The 13,879-nt window shown below is 35.9% G+C and overlaps 1 protein-coding gene and 1 pseudogene across 2 annotated transcripts in view; one reads left to right on the forward strand and one right to left on the reverse strand.

Moving 5' to 3' along the window:
* The window catches only part of DPYD (dihydropyrimidine dehydrogenase), a 787,163-nt gene that overhangs the window by 128,583 nt on the left and 644,701 nt on the right, over positions 1 to 13,879 (forward strand). The gene's annotated exons all lie outside the window — the stretch shown is intronic.
* LOC125130216 (uncharacterized) lies at positions 6,941 to 7,038 on the reverse strand (annotated as a pseudogene).

The raw sequence follows: 13,879 nt of genomic DNA on the forward strand, positions 1-13,879 counted from the left end.
CAGAGCACATACATGACAAACACACACACACTCACACACACACACTCACATACATGACAAACACACACACACACACACTCACTCAAAAATAATAAATAAATCTTTGAGCGTTTTATCACATTCCAGGTTTATCTTGTGCTGTAAGGTGATTGTGGTTGTCATACATGTTTACTAAAAACAGAAGTAGGCAAGCCTTTTTCTGTTCTTGATTATTCAAATCAGTTCAATCATGGTGCCTGCCAAATACCCAGTAATGGCAGGGTGCCAGAGTGGAAGGGTGAACAGCCCTCCTCAATTTCTGCTTTCAGAACATAGTGCCCAGGCATAGATCTTCTGTTAAAAAACGTAGCTTTTATAAGTATTTAGGTAGAGTCCAGTAATGTGTGTACAATCATGTAAGTCATTAGGATGCATGTATTAACATTTATTTATTTATTTATTGTCTTTTTGCCATTTCTTGGCCCGCTCCTACCGCATATGGAGGTTCCCAGGCTAGGGGTCCAAATGGAGCTGTAGCCTCTGGCCTACGCCAGAGCCACAGCAATGCAGGATCTAAGCCGCGTCTGCAACCTACACCACAGCTCACAGCAACGCCGGATCCTTATCCCACTGAGCAAGGCCAGGGATCGAACCCGCAACCTCATGGTTCCTAGTCGGATTCGTTAACCACTGCACCACGACGGGAACTCCTCATTTATTAATTTTAAAATCATAAGGGAAAAGTATAGAAAAACAGTGGTGAGGAGAAGTGGGTGAAACTAAAAACCTAGAAATAATCACAGTTAAGAGGTTATTGATAAGGACATTAAGAAGTCACTATCAGGATGATTTTCATGTACTGGTTTTTTTTTTCAGTTTATATTCAGTACTTTTATGATCTTGACTGATATTCTTGAAGTGTGGATATATCAGGTTTTTATTTGTGGTTTTCATTAATTTAAGTTAGTTTCTTTATATATGATTGGAAATTGTGGCATCATTAGGGTTTATAAGAACTATCTATAATTAAGAATTACAGGAGCTCCCGTCGTGGCGCAGTGGTTGACGAATCCGACTAGGAACTGTGAGGTTGTGGGTTCGGTCCCTGCCCTTGCTCAGTGGGTTGGGGATCCGGCGTTGCCGTGAGCTGTGGTGTGGATTGCAGACGCGGCTCGGATCCCGCGTTGCTGTGGCTCTGGCGTAGGCCGGTGGCTACAGCTCCGATTGGACCCCTAGCCTGGGAACCTCCATATGCCACACGGAGTGGCCCTAGAAATAGCAAAAAGACAAAAAAAAAAAAAAAGAATTACAGTGAGCTTTAACATAAACTTTGAATTTCAATCTATAATTTAGAGACTGTAATTTAGGATAGGTTTTATATATATATGTATGTAACATGTATATTTATATATATATATCTGTATACTTATACACACATATATGCATATACATATATACATATATATTTGCAACATGGTTATGTTTTCTAATAGAATTTTAAAACTCTCTGTGTATATTGCAGTGTAATAAGGAGATTAATGGTATAATTTATTGAATTTTAAGAATTAAGTCATATTTTACATGCAAGAGTATCAGATCTCATCTATGACATTTTAGAGGATTTGAATAAGAAAGTGGGCTTTGTTATTACACAAAAATATTTATTGTTTTGAGCAATATCTGTATTTGTGAACACAAATAGCATTTATATCACAAAGGTGACCCTAGTGTAATAGATACAAGGCTACGGAAAACACAATGGTGTTGAAATTTTGTGGCAATAGCTACTCTTACACATAGTTTATTCTCACAAATATTTATTAGGTTTTTAAATGTGCAAAGCACAGCTGAGCATGAAAGGTACAATAATGAGCAAATTTTCTTGAGCTTTATCATCATAGTCTAATCATGGGGAGGTAGACATTTTTCAAATAACCACATAAATTCATATTAAATTGTAACTAAGATAATTCTTAAAAGGAGAATTGTGTTGGTAAGAGTATAAATTACAGGATGACTTGACAAGGAATATCTGAAGCAGGGCTAGGAGACTACAGGCTAATGGAAGAGGTCAAGGCATACATGAGAGACCACTGTGGTGCTTAGTTCTTTGGGAATGTGGTACATGAAAGGAACCTCAGCTGACTTAGACCTATTACCACTAATTCACCTTGTAGATCAACAGAAATTAGGCTAGCCAAAAGTTTGGGTCCTTCTTGACTTTTTTTCCTTCTTCTTTTTTTCTCGTACTATGCATTCCATTAGAATTCATAAGAAAATATTTTTGACTTCTTTTAAAAGTTTATCCAGAATGTTCAAACTCAGTAGTTTTGAACCTTTGATGGACATTGGAATCATCATGAGCACAAAAGAAGCTTAAAAATTCCAATACATAAGACAAGCTATAGACCACTTAAATAGTGTGTGTGTGTGTGTGTGTGTGGTGTGTGTGTGTGTGTGTGTGTGTTCAGGGGGCTTAAGTAGCATCAGTATTTTTAAAGCATCCAAAGTCATTTCAAAATGCAGAGCCAAGGCTGAGGACTATACTTCCAACTGTTCTCCATAAAGATCGTTACCAACACAACAGCCAAAATGATTTTATTTTTTTGGCCATGCCTGCAAAACAAGGATGTTCTTGGCTGGGAATCTAACTATGCCACAGCTGTAATCAGAGCCACAGCAGTGACAGTGCCAGATCCTTAACCCACTGAGCCATGAGGTGACTCCAAGAATGATCTTATTAATTTGTTAGACTATATTTCTCCCCTGTTTAGAATCCCTCAGTGGCTTCCTACTTCACCTAAGGAAAAATTCCTGCAATGCACTGTATAATTAAGATTCTCTTGAATGCCTCCCTGATCTTACAGTTTATAACTCAGTTTCTCTCTTACTTACTTCTGAAATTAAACAACAAATTTAAAAATAACCATAGTTCAGAGAATAAATTGCAAGAGAAATTTTAAAAATATTTGATCTGAGTAATAATGAAAAGAAAACTTCAAAATTTGTCAGATGCAGTTAAAGCGTAATTTAGAAGAAAGTTTACAGCCACTTTGGAAGACAGTTTCACAGGTTATTATAAAAGTAAATCCCTTCACCATTTTTACCATAATTGAAAAGGTTACAAATACATAAATCATTATTTTAAATCACAAAATATTTAAAAGCCTAAATAAAAATAGTCTGCCTGATAAAGTCTAAAACAAAGCAAGAATGTCCACTCTTAACACTCTTTTTTAATATCATGTTGGAAGTCCTCGCTAATGTAATAAGACAAGAAAAGGAAATAAAAGATTAAACATATTGGAAAAGAAGAAATAAAACTATTTGTTTACATAGAAATGATTTCTATATAGAAAATCTGAAAAATATTAACAAAAAATTGGAATATTGACATAAAAACTTTCTGATATAACAGGCAATTATGACAAAGTTGTAAGATACATAATATACAGAAGTCAGTTGTTTTCCTAATACCAACAATGAACAATTAAAATTTGAAATTAGAAACACATTGTCACCTACATTAAAAGCCAAAAAAAGAAATTCTTAGGCTTAAATCTAACAAAATATATAATGATCTCTATGAAGAAAAATATAAAACTAGTGAACACAATCAAAGAACAACTAAGTAAATTGGAGAGATTCTATGTTCTTGGAGGGGAAAACTCAATTTTTTTAAGATACCAGTTCTTTCCAACTTGATCTTTAAATTCAACCCAGTCTCAATCAAAACCTGAGAAAGTTATCTTGTAGGTATTGACAAACTAATTCAAAAGTTTATGTGGAGAGGTAAAAGACCAAATATTGAATAACCAATACAATATTGTAAAAGGGCAAAGTCAGAGGATTGATATTTCCCAATTTTAAGATATTTCTTAAAGCTACAGAATTGTGGTGTAGTGTCAGCTAAAGAACAGACAAATAGATCAATAGAACAGAATAGGGAGCCCAGAAATAGACTCACACAAATATAGTCAACTGATCTTTGACAAAGGATGAAAGGCAATATAATGCCTATAGGATAATCTTTTCAATAAGTAGGCTGGAACAACAGGACACCCATATGCAAAACTGATAAACACAGACATTACACCATTCATAAAGATTAACTCAAAGTGGATGATAAACTTAAATGTAAAATGCAAAAATAATTTATATGGAACCATAAAAGACCCATAGTTGCCAAAACAATCCTCAGGGGAAAAAAAAACCAAGCAGGAAGCATAACTCACAGGCTTCAGACAATATTACAAAACTATAGTAATCAAGACAGTGTAGTGCTGGTACCAAAACAGGCATACAGACCAATGGAACAGAATAGAGAACCCAGAAATAAACCCAGACACCTATGGGCAATTAATCTTTGACAAAGGAGGCAAAAATATAACATGGGTAAAAGACAGTCTCTTCCATGGGACAACTGGACAGCTGCATGTAAATCAGTGAAACTAGAACACATCCTCACGCCATTCACAAAAATAAACTCAAAGTGGCTTAAAGCCTTACATGTAAGATGAGACACCATAAAATTCCTAGAAGAGAATACAGGCAAAACATTCTCTGACATCACCTCTACAAGTGTTTTCTTAGGTCAGTCTCCCATGGCAACAGAAATAAAAACAAAAATAAACCAATTGGACCTAATCAAACTTACAAACTTTTGCACAGCAAAGGAAACCATAAAAAAGACAACTTAGGAGTTTGCGTCGTGGCGCAGTGGTTAACGAATCCGACTAGGAACCATGAGGTGGCAGGTTCAATCCATGGCCTCGCTCAGTGGGTTAAGGATCCAGCATTGCCCTGAGCTGTGGTGTAGGTCATAGATGCGGCTTGGATTCTGCATTGCTGTGGCTCTGGCGTAGGCCAGCAGCTACAGCTCCGATTAGACCCCTAGCCTGGGAACGTCCATATGCCGTGGGAGCGGCCCTAGAAAAGACAAAACAAAACAAAACGAAAAAAGACAACTTACAGAACTGGAGAAAATAATTTCAAATAATGCAACCAAGAAGGGTTTAATCTCTAAACTATAAAAAACTTAAACAACTCAATGGAAAAAAAAATCGAAAAATGAGCAGACATTTCTCAAAAGAAGATATGCAGAGGCCAACAGGCACATGAAAAAAATGCTCAACATCAATAATTATTAGAGAACTGCAAATCAAAACTATAATGAGATAGCACCTCAACCAGTCAGAATGGCCATCATTAACAAGTCAACAGATAACAAATGCTGGAGAGGGTGTGGAGAAAAAGGAACTCTCCTTCACTGTTGGTGGGAATGTAAATTGGTACAGCCACTATGGAAAACAGTATGAAGGTACCTCAGAAAATGAAATATAGAACTACCATATGACCCAGCAATCCCACTCCTGGGCGTATATCCAGACAAAACTTTCTTTGAAAAAGATACATGCACCTGTATGTTCATTGTAGCACTCTTCACAGTAGACAAAACATGGAAACAACCTAAATGTCTATCAATAGATGAATGGATTAAGAAGATGTGGTATATACACGCAACTGAATACTACTCAGCCATAAAAATGAAAAAAATAATGCCATTTGTAGCAGCATGGATGGAACTAGAGACTCTCATCCTAAGTGAAGTTAGTCAGAAAGAGAAAGGCAAATCGCATATGATATCACTTTTATTTGGAATCTAATATATGGCACAAGTGAATCTATCTACAGAAAAGAAGCATACTCATAGACATAGAGAACAGACTTGTGGTTGCCAAGGGGAAGGGAGAGGGAGTGGGATGGACTGGGAGTTTGGGGTTAGTAGATGCAAACTATTGCATTTGGAGTGGATAATGTGATGAGGTCCTGCTGTATAGCACAGGGAACTATATCTAGTCACTTGTGATGGAACATGATGCAGGATAATGTGAGAAAAAGAAAAAAATGTATATGACTGGGTCACTTTGCTGTACAGCAGAAATGGAAAGAACATTGTAAATCAACCATGATAGAAAAAATAAAAATCTTTTTTTTGTTTTTTTTTTTTTGGTCTTTTTGTCTTTTTAGGGCTGCACCTGTGGCAAATGGAGGTTCCCAGGCTAGGGTTCCAATCGGTACTGTAGTCTCCGGCCTACGCCAGAGCCACAGCACTGCAGGATCTGAGCTATGTCTGCGACCTACACCACAGACCACGGCAACGCCGGATCCTTAATCCACTGAGCAAGGCCAGAGTTCAAACCCACATCCTTATCGATGCTAGCTGGGTTTGCTAACTGCTGAGCCATTATGGGAACTCCAAAAATAAAAATCTTAAAAAATAAAAATAAAATGCAAAACTATAAAATTCTTAGGAGGTAACATAGGAGAAAACAGATAATCTTGAGTTACTGATGACTTTTAAATATGATACCAAGGCATATTTATGAAAAAAAGAGTGAATAATCTGGACCTCATTGCAATCATAATTTTTTCTCCACAGAAGACACTGCCAAGGTGTTCCTGTCATGGCGCAGTGGAATCGAATCTGACTGGTGTCCATGAAGTTGCCAGTTTGATCCCTGACCTCACCCAGTGGGTTAAGGATCTGGTGTTGCCCTGAGCTGTGGTGTAGGTCACAGACGCAGCTAGGATCTGGTATTGCTGCGGCTGTGGCATAGGCCCGCAGCTGTAGCTCCAATTCGACCCCTAGACTGGGAACCTCCATATGCCTGGGCTGCGGCCCTAAAAAGCAGGAAAAAAAAAAAGAGAGAGAGAGAGAGAGAGACACTGCCAACAAGATAAGACAAACTACATACTGGGAAATTAATTAATTAATTTTAAATTTTATTGGAGTATAGTTGACTTACAAAATTGTTAGTTTTCAGGTGTATAACAAAGTAAATCAGTTGTGTGTGTGTGTGTGTGTGTGTGTGTGTGTGTGTGTGTGTATGTGTGTGAATCTCCATTCCTTTTGAGATTCTTTTCCCATATAGGTTTATTACACAGTACTGAATAACTTGAAAATATAGAACACTTCACTAATTTGTGTGTCATCCTCGTGCAGGGGATGCTAATCTCTGTATCATTCAAATTTTAGTGTATATGCTGCCAAAGCAAGCAACGGGAAAAATGTTTTTAAAAGGCGTATTTGATAAAGGATGTTACCCAATACAAATAATGAACTCTTAAAACTCAATGATAAGAAAGAAACTTGATTTAAAAAATGGGCAAATGATCTGAATATACATCTCACCAAAGAATATATAGAGATGGAAAATAAGCAAGTGAAAAGATGTTTAATATTATACATCATTAGGGATTGCAAATTGAAATTAGATGCTATTGTGTTTGCATTAGAATGGTAAAAATTCAAAACGGCAAAAACTCCAAATGCTTACAAGGATGTGAATGAAAGAAACTCTTTCACTGCTAATGATACTGCAAAATTGTACAGCTACTTTGGAATATAGTGCAGCAGTTTCTTACAAAAATTAACATACCCTTACTATATGATTCAGCAGTCTTGCTTCTTGATATTTATCTAAATGAATTTAAAACGTATGTCCACACATAGACCGGCACACAGATGTTTAGTGTAGCTTCATTTGTAATTGTAGAAGGTGGAAGCAACCAAGATGTCCTTTAGTAGATGAATGGATAAATAAACTGTGGTATATCCAGGCACAGTGACTTATTTATTCAGTGCCAAATCAAGTGAGCTATCAAGCCACGTAAAGACATAGAGGAAGCTTAAACGTGTATTATTCAATGGAAGAGGCAAGTGAGCTATCAAGCCACGTAAAGACATAGAGGAAGCTTAAACGCGTATTATTCAATGGAAGAGGACAACCTGAAAAAGCTACAGACTATATGATTCCAAATACAAGACATTTTTGAAAAGGCAAGGCTATTTTAGAGAAAGTTTAAAGATCAAGAGCTGCCACGGTTTGGAAGGAAAGTGTGAATCAATGGAGCACAGTAGATTTTAGGGCAGAGAAACTGTTCTGTGTGATACTATAATAGTAGATACATGTCATTATACTTTTTTCTTCAAAGCCCATAGAATGTAAAACACTAAGTGATCCCTAATGTAAACAATGGAGTTTGGTAATAAATATGTATCAATGTTGGTTTAACAATTGCAAAAAAACTAACACTCTGGTGCAGGGTGTTGATGTTAGCAGAGTTTCATATGTGTGGAGTGAGGCTAAAAATCAACTTTCAAAATATTAAAATCTTAGAGATTTTATTTTTGTCTCAGCATATGGTTTATCCCTGCTGAATGTTTCAGGTTTATTCTGCAATTGTTGGGTGTACTGTCCTATGAATGTCAGTGAGAGGCGGTTGATAGATCATCAATATCTTTTCTGATTTTTATTTATTTGAATATTTTTCTTCTGAGAGAATATTGTTGAAATATTCAACTATGTCTCGATTTTTTCCTTTTGGTTCTAACAGTTTTCATTTCATACCCCCACTCCCTCTCCCTCCCCCTTCTGTTTCTCCTGTCTGCCTTTTAGAATTTTTTAGCCTCACTCTTTAAGTCGCCCACACACCCCTAGATTTCTGCATATGTCCAGTAGGGAAACAGGCATGTGTTCATCCTCTTAATTTTCCAGTTTTAACATCCTTTCCCTCAATTTCTCCTCAGTTCATCTTGAGAATATTCTCCCTTCTCAAGGAACTTCAGTTCATGTAATTATCCTTGCTTTTTCAGATCTCTGATGCCTCTAAAAATATGTTGGTGGTTTATCCAGTTTTTTTTTTTTTTTGTAGTTTTTTTGGTACTTTGAACATTGATGAACCTACAGTGACCTTGTACATTCTGCCTAGAAGCTGAGTCCTTTTGTCTACCTTAACACAGTGTGTTGGTGATCAAAGTTATGTGCTGTTTGAATATAAGCAAATTATATGTCATTATAACTTCAGAGAAAAACAAATCTTGTGGGTTGTTTTTTGTTATTATTATTCATTTCTTTTTTTAATTTTATTTAATTATATATATATATATTTTGCTTTTTAGGGCCGCACTGTGGCATGTGGAAGTTCCCAGGCTAGGGGTGGAATCAGAGCTGCAGCTGCTGGCCTACATCACAGCCCACAGCAATGCTGGATCCTTAACCAAGTGAGTGAGGCTGGGGATCAAATCTGCATCCTCATGGATACTAGTGGGATTCATTTGTTTCCGCTGCACCACAATGGGAACTCCTCAAGCAGGATATTTAATATATTGTTTTCCCCCCCATTTTCTCTAAAACATAAGCAAATGAAAAGCTTTCATCTTGAGTCCTCTTCTCACCTTATTCTCACTTTAATCCATGCCTTTACTTATCTACTTATTTTGCCTTTTTTCATAGTCTGTGTATTAGTTAGTGTCTCCTAAATCTGTATTATCTGACATATCACCCTCTTGAACCTCAGAGCCACAGCTATAAATGCTTGTTTGACATTTACATGTCAGGAACCTCAAACTCAACTACTTAAAACCAAAACTAATTTGCTTTGCCTTTCAGTTCATCTCCTACACTTCCAGAATTCTGATTTTGGCTCTGTCCCTAGAACTGATGGCAACTTTTAGTAAACTAATCTCTGATGAGTCTTATTTTTCTAAACATTTTTCAATTTATATTTCTTTTTAATTTTTTTAAAATTTTTTATTTCTTTTTTATTTATTATTTTAAAAATGATTTTTATTTTTCCGTTAAGTTGATTTACAGTGTTGTGTTAATTTTCTACTGTACAGAAAAGTGACCCAGTCATACATACATATATACATTCTTTTTCTCACATTATCCTCTATCATTCTCCGTCATAAGTGACTAGATATAGTTCCCAGTGCTATACATTGTTAATCCATTCCAAAGGCAATAGTTTTCATCTCTTAACCTCAGATTCCCAGTAGACGTAGGTCATTGGTTATTTTAACAAAATATTTTAGTCTCAAGTTAGTATTTACCTTTTTATTAAAAAAAAACCAAAATAGTATACAGTCAGATTAACTTACATGCAAATGAAACAATTCACTACTTTGGTAAGAATTAGTTACCAATTGGTCTTGAAAACTCAGTTCAGTGTTCAACAGTATAGGCTTACAAATCCCGAGAGAGAAAGCTAAATTAGTTTTAATTGGACTTTTTATATGACCACTTAAGCAATTACTTTTCCTAAAGCATCTATTTTTACAACTAGAATATGCAACCTGTTATTTTCTAATTTCTTTAATTCCCTCTTCTTTACTCAAGAGAGAGTTCTGTATCACTGAGTATGCTATACCTGGGTGCATACAATCAAATGACTTAGACTTTGGTCTAAGAAGATAAATATCAGTGAGAGTCTGTAGGGATGGATAATGTCAAAGACACAGTGTAAGATGTGTCTAATTAAAGTTTTATGAAATAAATACATTCATTCATTTTTCTTAATGAATTTGTATGACATGTTAAAATCCTCACAAAAGTGAGTTTTAGGACAGAGATTTAGGACATTGTACCGTAGGGTGTGATTTGATTTATGTTTAATTCTTTTCTATTTTTTTTGTTACTGTTATATTCACAAGTGTTTTTATTCCTGAAGTAATTCTGTATGTGCTTTTATGTGAAATAAAGATTTCTGGTATGCTTATAATCTGTTCCACAGTAAATACTGATAGTACTTAAGGAACAGATGTTATTTATATATGAAACTCTAAATTAGATGGTATATACCATTACATGTACTCCCCCTCCCCCCAAAGATGTCTTCATTAATTGAGAATTAGCTTTAAGAAAAGAACATTTGGAGTTCCCTTGTGGCACAGCAAATTGAAGATGCGGCATTGTCATTGCGGTGGCTTGGGTTGCTGCTGTGGTGTGGGCTCAGTCTCCGGCATGGGTACTTCCACATGCCGTAGGCATGGCCAAAAAAATTAACATTTGACGTATTAACAGGTTTGTCTTTTTCTAAAGAGAATGTGATAAGATTTTTCATTACTACTAGAAATGACATTTTTTTGCTATTAGTATAATTATTCATAAAGCTACTCTAGCTTCAAAACCATAAATTAATTTACTTCAGTGACAAAATTCACTTTAAAGGTGGTTTTACCTGTGAAATCCAGGGAGAAAGATGAGGTAGATTTATCAAGCATTTTCTAAAGATCGTCTTAATTCTTTGATGAAGATATTAGCACTTTCATAGAAGTTATTTATTTTGACAAAATTAACCATGGAACACATGATAATGTATAACCATTGTTGAGTATAACTGTGAGTGATTATCTCCTTATATAAATTTCAAGACTACTTTTTATATGAGGAAACTTTGCTTTGTAGCCATATTTTATTTAATAATTGAAAAAAACCAACAACTTTGTAATCTTTGAATGGTAACATATATGTTGTCCATCATTTTAAAAAGTTTAAGGAAGACCCTTTTTTTCAGAATGCCTCTCATCTCTCTTTCTGTGTAGTTCCATTTCATAGATATTTGGGTATAAGTATGTGTGCCCATATATCCATTGTCAAAAAATACATTCAGTCGTCTTATTAGGAGCAATTGCCATTACAGTTAGTTCTAGAACACCTTTTGATTAATGTCTTTAAATTTTTTGTCACATTATTTTTATCCCATGTCTAAAATAATAATTCAGAAATTCTTATGTTTTCTATAGAGGAAGAGCATGAAACAAGATTATTATAGTAACTCAATAATATATTATAAAGAAGAGTATTTCCTATAGAGTAGTCCAATTACAAAATAGTAAGACAGGAACAAAACACAATAAAGCGTTTTTTCTATTTGTTTCAGTAAGTTTAGCACAGCAGGAATTGTGGCTTTCCTCCTGGCTGGTACGTCACATCTGCAGTTTGAAATGTAACTGCAAATGGGAGTTATTTTAAAGACATCATATATAAGCTAATAACCTTAGCCATATAAATGAGATAATTATACAGCATTTAATATATTTAATTTGCTTTTATTGTGATAATTTCATATCTTTGAGAAAATAATGTGTTTATTTGCAAAGAGTAATAAACTAATATGTTGAAGACATGTAAGAACAAAACTTTGAATCATTTAAATGCTGCTTTTGCCTGTATCAAGTTTTTTGTAGATGTCTATTTACTTGACTTTGTCTTGATGAATCAGTTCGGTTTAGTTTTAGAAAAAAATAATACTGGCGGTGTAAGTTAACAACCACCATCGTGTAAAAAGAAAAAAAAGACTGATAAAGGATTTAATAGAACTCTTTAAGAAAAAAACCTGAAATCAGTTCAGGGCCATATGTTGGATTCTGTGGCCTGAGAGGGAAAATATGTTCATTAGATTTGCAGAAATTTAAAACATGTATTTTTTAATAGTAGGACGTCTAGAGTTCTGGAAGATCAGCCCAGACAAGAAGGAAAAGTAAGAGCGCTCTGACATTTGCACTAAAGAGAATATGATCCCCAAAGTCAGCATCTCAGACAGTGAGTCTTGAAAAGGTAAAGCTGGGAGTCTTAGTAACAGAAATGTCTGAGGAGCATATCTGGACACCCGAGAGCAACACATGGTACCCTGAGCGGTAGAAACTGCTTCTGACCCAGTGGTTCATCGTGTATTTCTTATACAAGTCCAGAGTTCCTCTTGGCGTAGAGACGGCCCTGAACCTGTGTGAGAATGTGCTTAGTGGTTCCAGCAGCATGGCATCCAGCAGCATGGCACATTGTATGTCAGTGTGGAGACAGTGAAATGAGTTTAGACAGAAACTTCTAGTCTTGCCCTTTGCCATTTTGGCAGTCCTTATTCAGGCAGAAGAAAGATTTGTCTTAATTAAGGCTTATGTTCATATGTTCATAATTAAATAGTTTTTAAAAACTGAAAAAATTCACTAAGAGCCAACAGTCAGAATTGTGCTGTATCCAACTACAAATTTATCTGGAAGGCGTTTCACTGCCAACCTTTTGGAATATGTAGTCTGAACAGTGTGACTTTGTGTCTTAACCTCTCAGTCATACCTCTCCCCACTACTATCGGGCTCCTCTGTATCTTCTTTCCTGTTAGGCATAGGGCCCTCTGCAAAGTAAAAACTCAACTGACATTCTGATATATTTTAATTTCATTTATTTTGTTTATCCCTTGTATCCTGCTTACTTCGAAAATAAAATCTTTTAGCACGGGGATAAGATACTACTCGCCAAATAATAAAATTATATGTTCACTTATTGAAAAGTAAACAAGAAAAGGCATAGGAAATTTTAAAAAATGCTAGGCAGTAAATGGTTATTATACAAGGCTGAAAATTCAATTGGGGGAGGGACAAACCATAAAAAAGTAGCACAGAAAACAGAAAAAAGGAAGAAAAGAGAGAGGAATCATCCTTTGCCTTTGCTGTTCCCTCTGCCCCTGGATATGCACTTCCTCTCTGTCCTAAGTTTTCCTCTCAGAAGAACTGAAATGTTAACCTTCTTTTTTTTTTTTTTTGTCTTTTTGTCTTGTTGTTGTTGTTGTTGTTGTTGTTGCTATTTCTTGGGCCGCTCCCACGGCATATGGAGGTTCCCAGGCTAGGGGTCCAATTGGAGCTGTGGCCACCGGCCTACGCCAGAGCCACAGCAACGCGGGATCCGAGCCGCGTCTGCAACCTACACCACAGCTCACGGCAACGCCGGATCCTTAACCCACTGAGCAAGGGCAGGGACCGAACCCGCAACCTCATGGTTCCTAGTCGGATTCGTTAACCACTGCACCATGACGGGAACTCCCCAAATGTTAACCTTCTTAGGGGCACCTTCCTTGGCTGCTATCTAAAAGTAACCCAGCTGACATTATCAACATTTTTCATCCATCTTTCCAAAGTTTACTTTCCTCCAAAGAATTCATAACTATCAAATTTACCATATATATTACTTGTTTATATTTAATGCATCTCCCTCGATAGAATAAAGCTTGGTGAAGGCAGGAAGTGTTTTGTGTTTGTCCTCTGTACATCCCTAGCACATGC

Source organism: Phacochoerus africanus, chromosome 6, assembly GCF_016906955.1.
Source record: "Phacochoerus africanus isolate WHEZ1 chromosome 6, ROS_Pafr_v1, whole genome shotgun sequence".
Classification (NCBI taxonomy): Eukaryota; Metazoa; Chordata; class Mammalia; order Artiodactyla; family Suidae; genus Phacochoerus; species Phacochoerus africanus.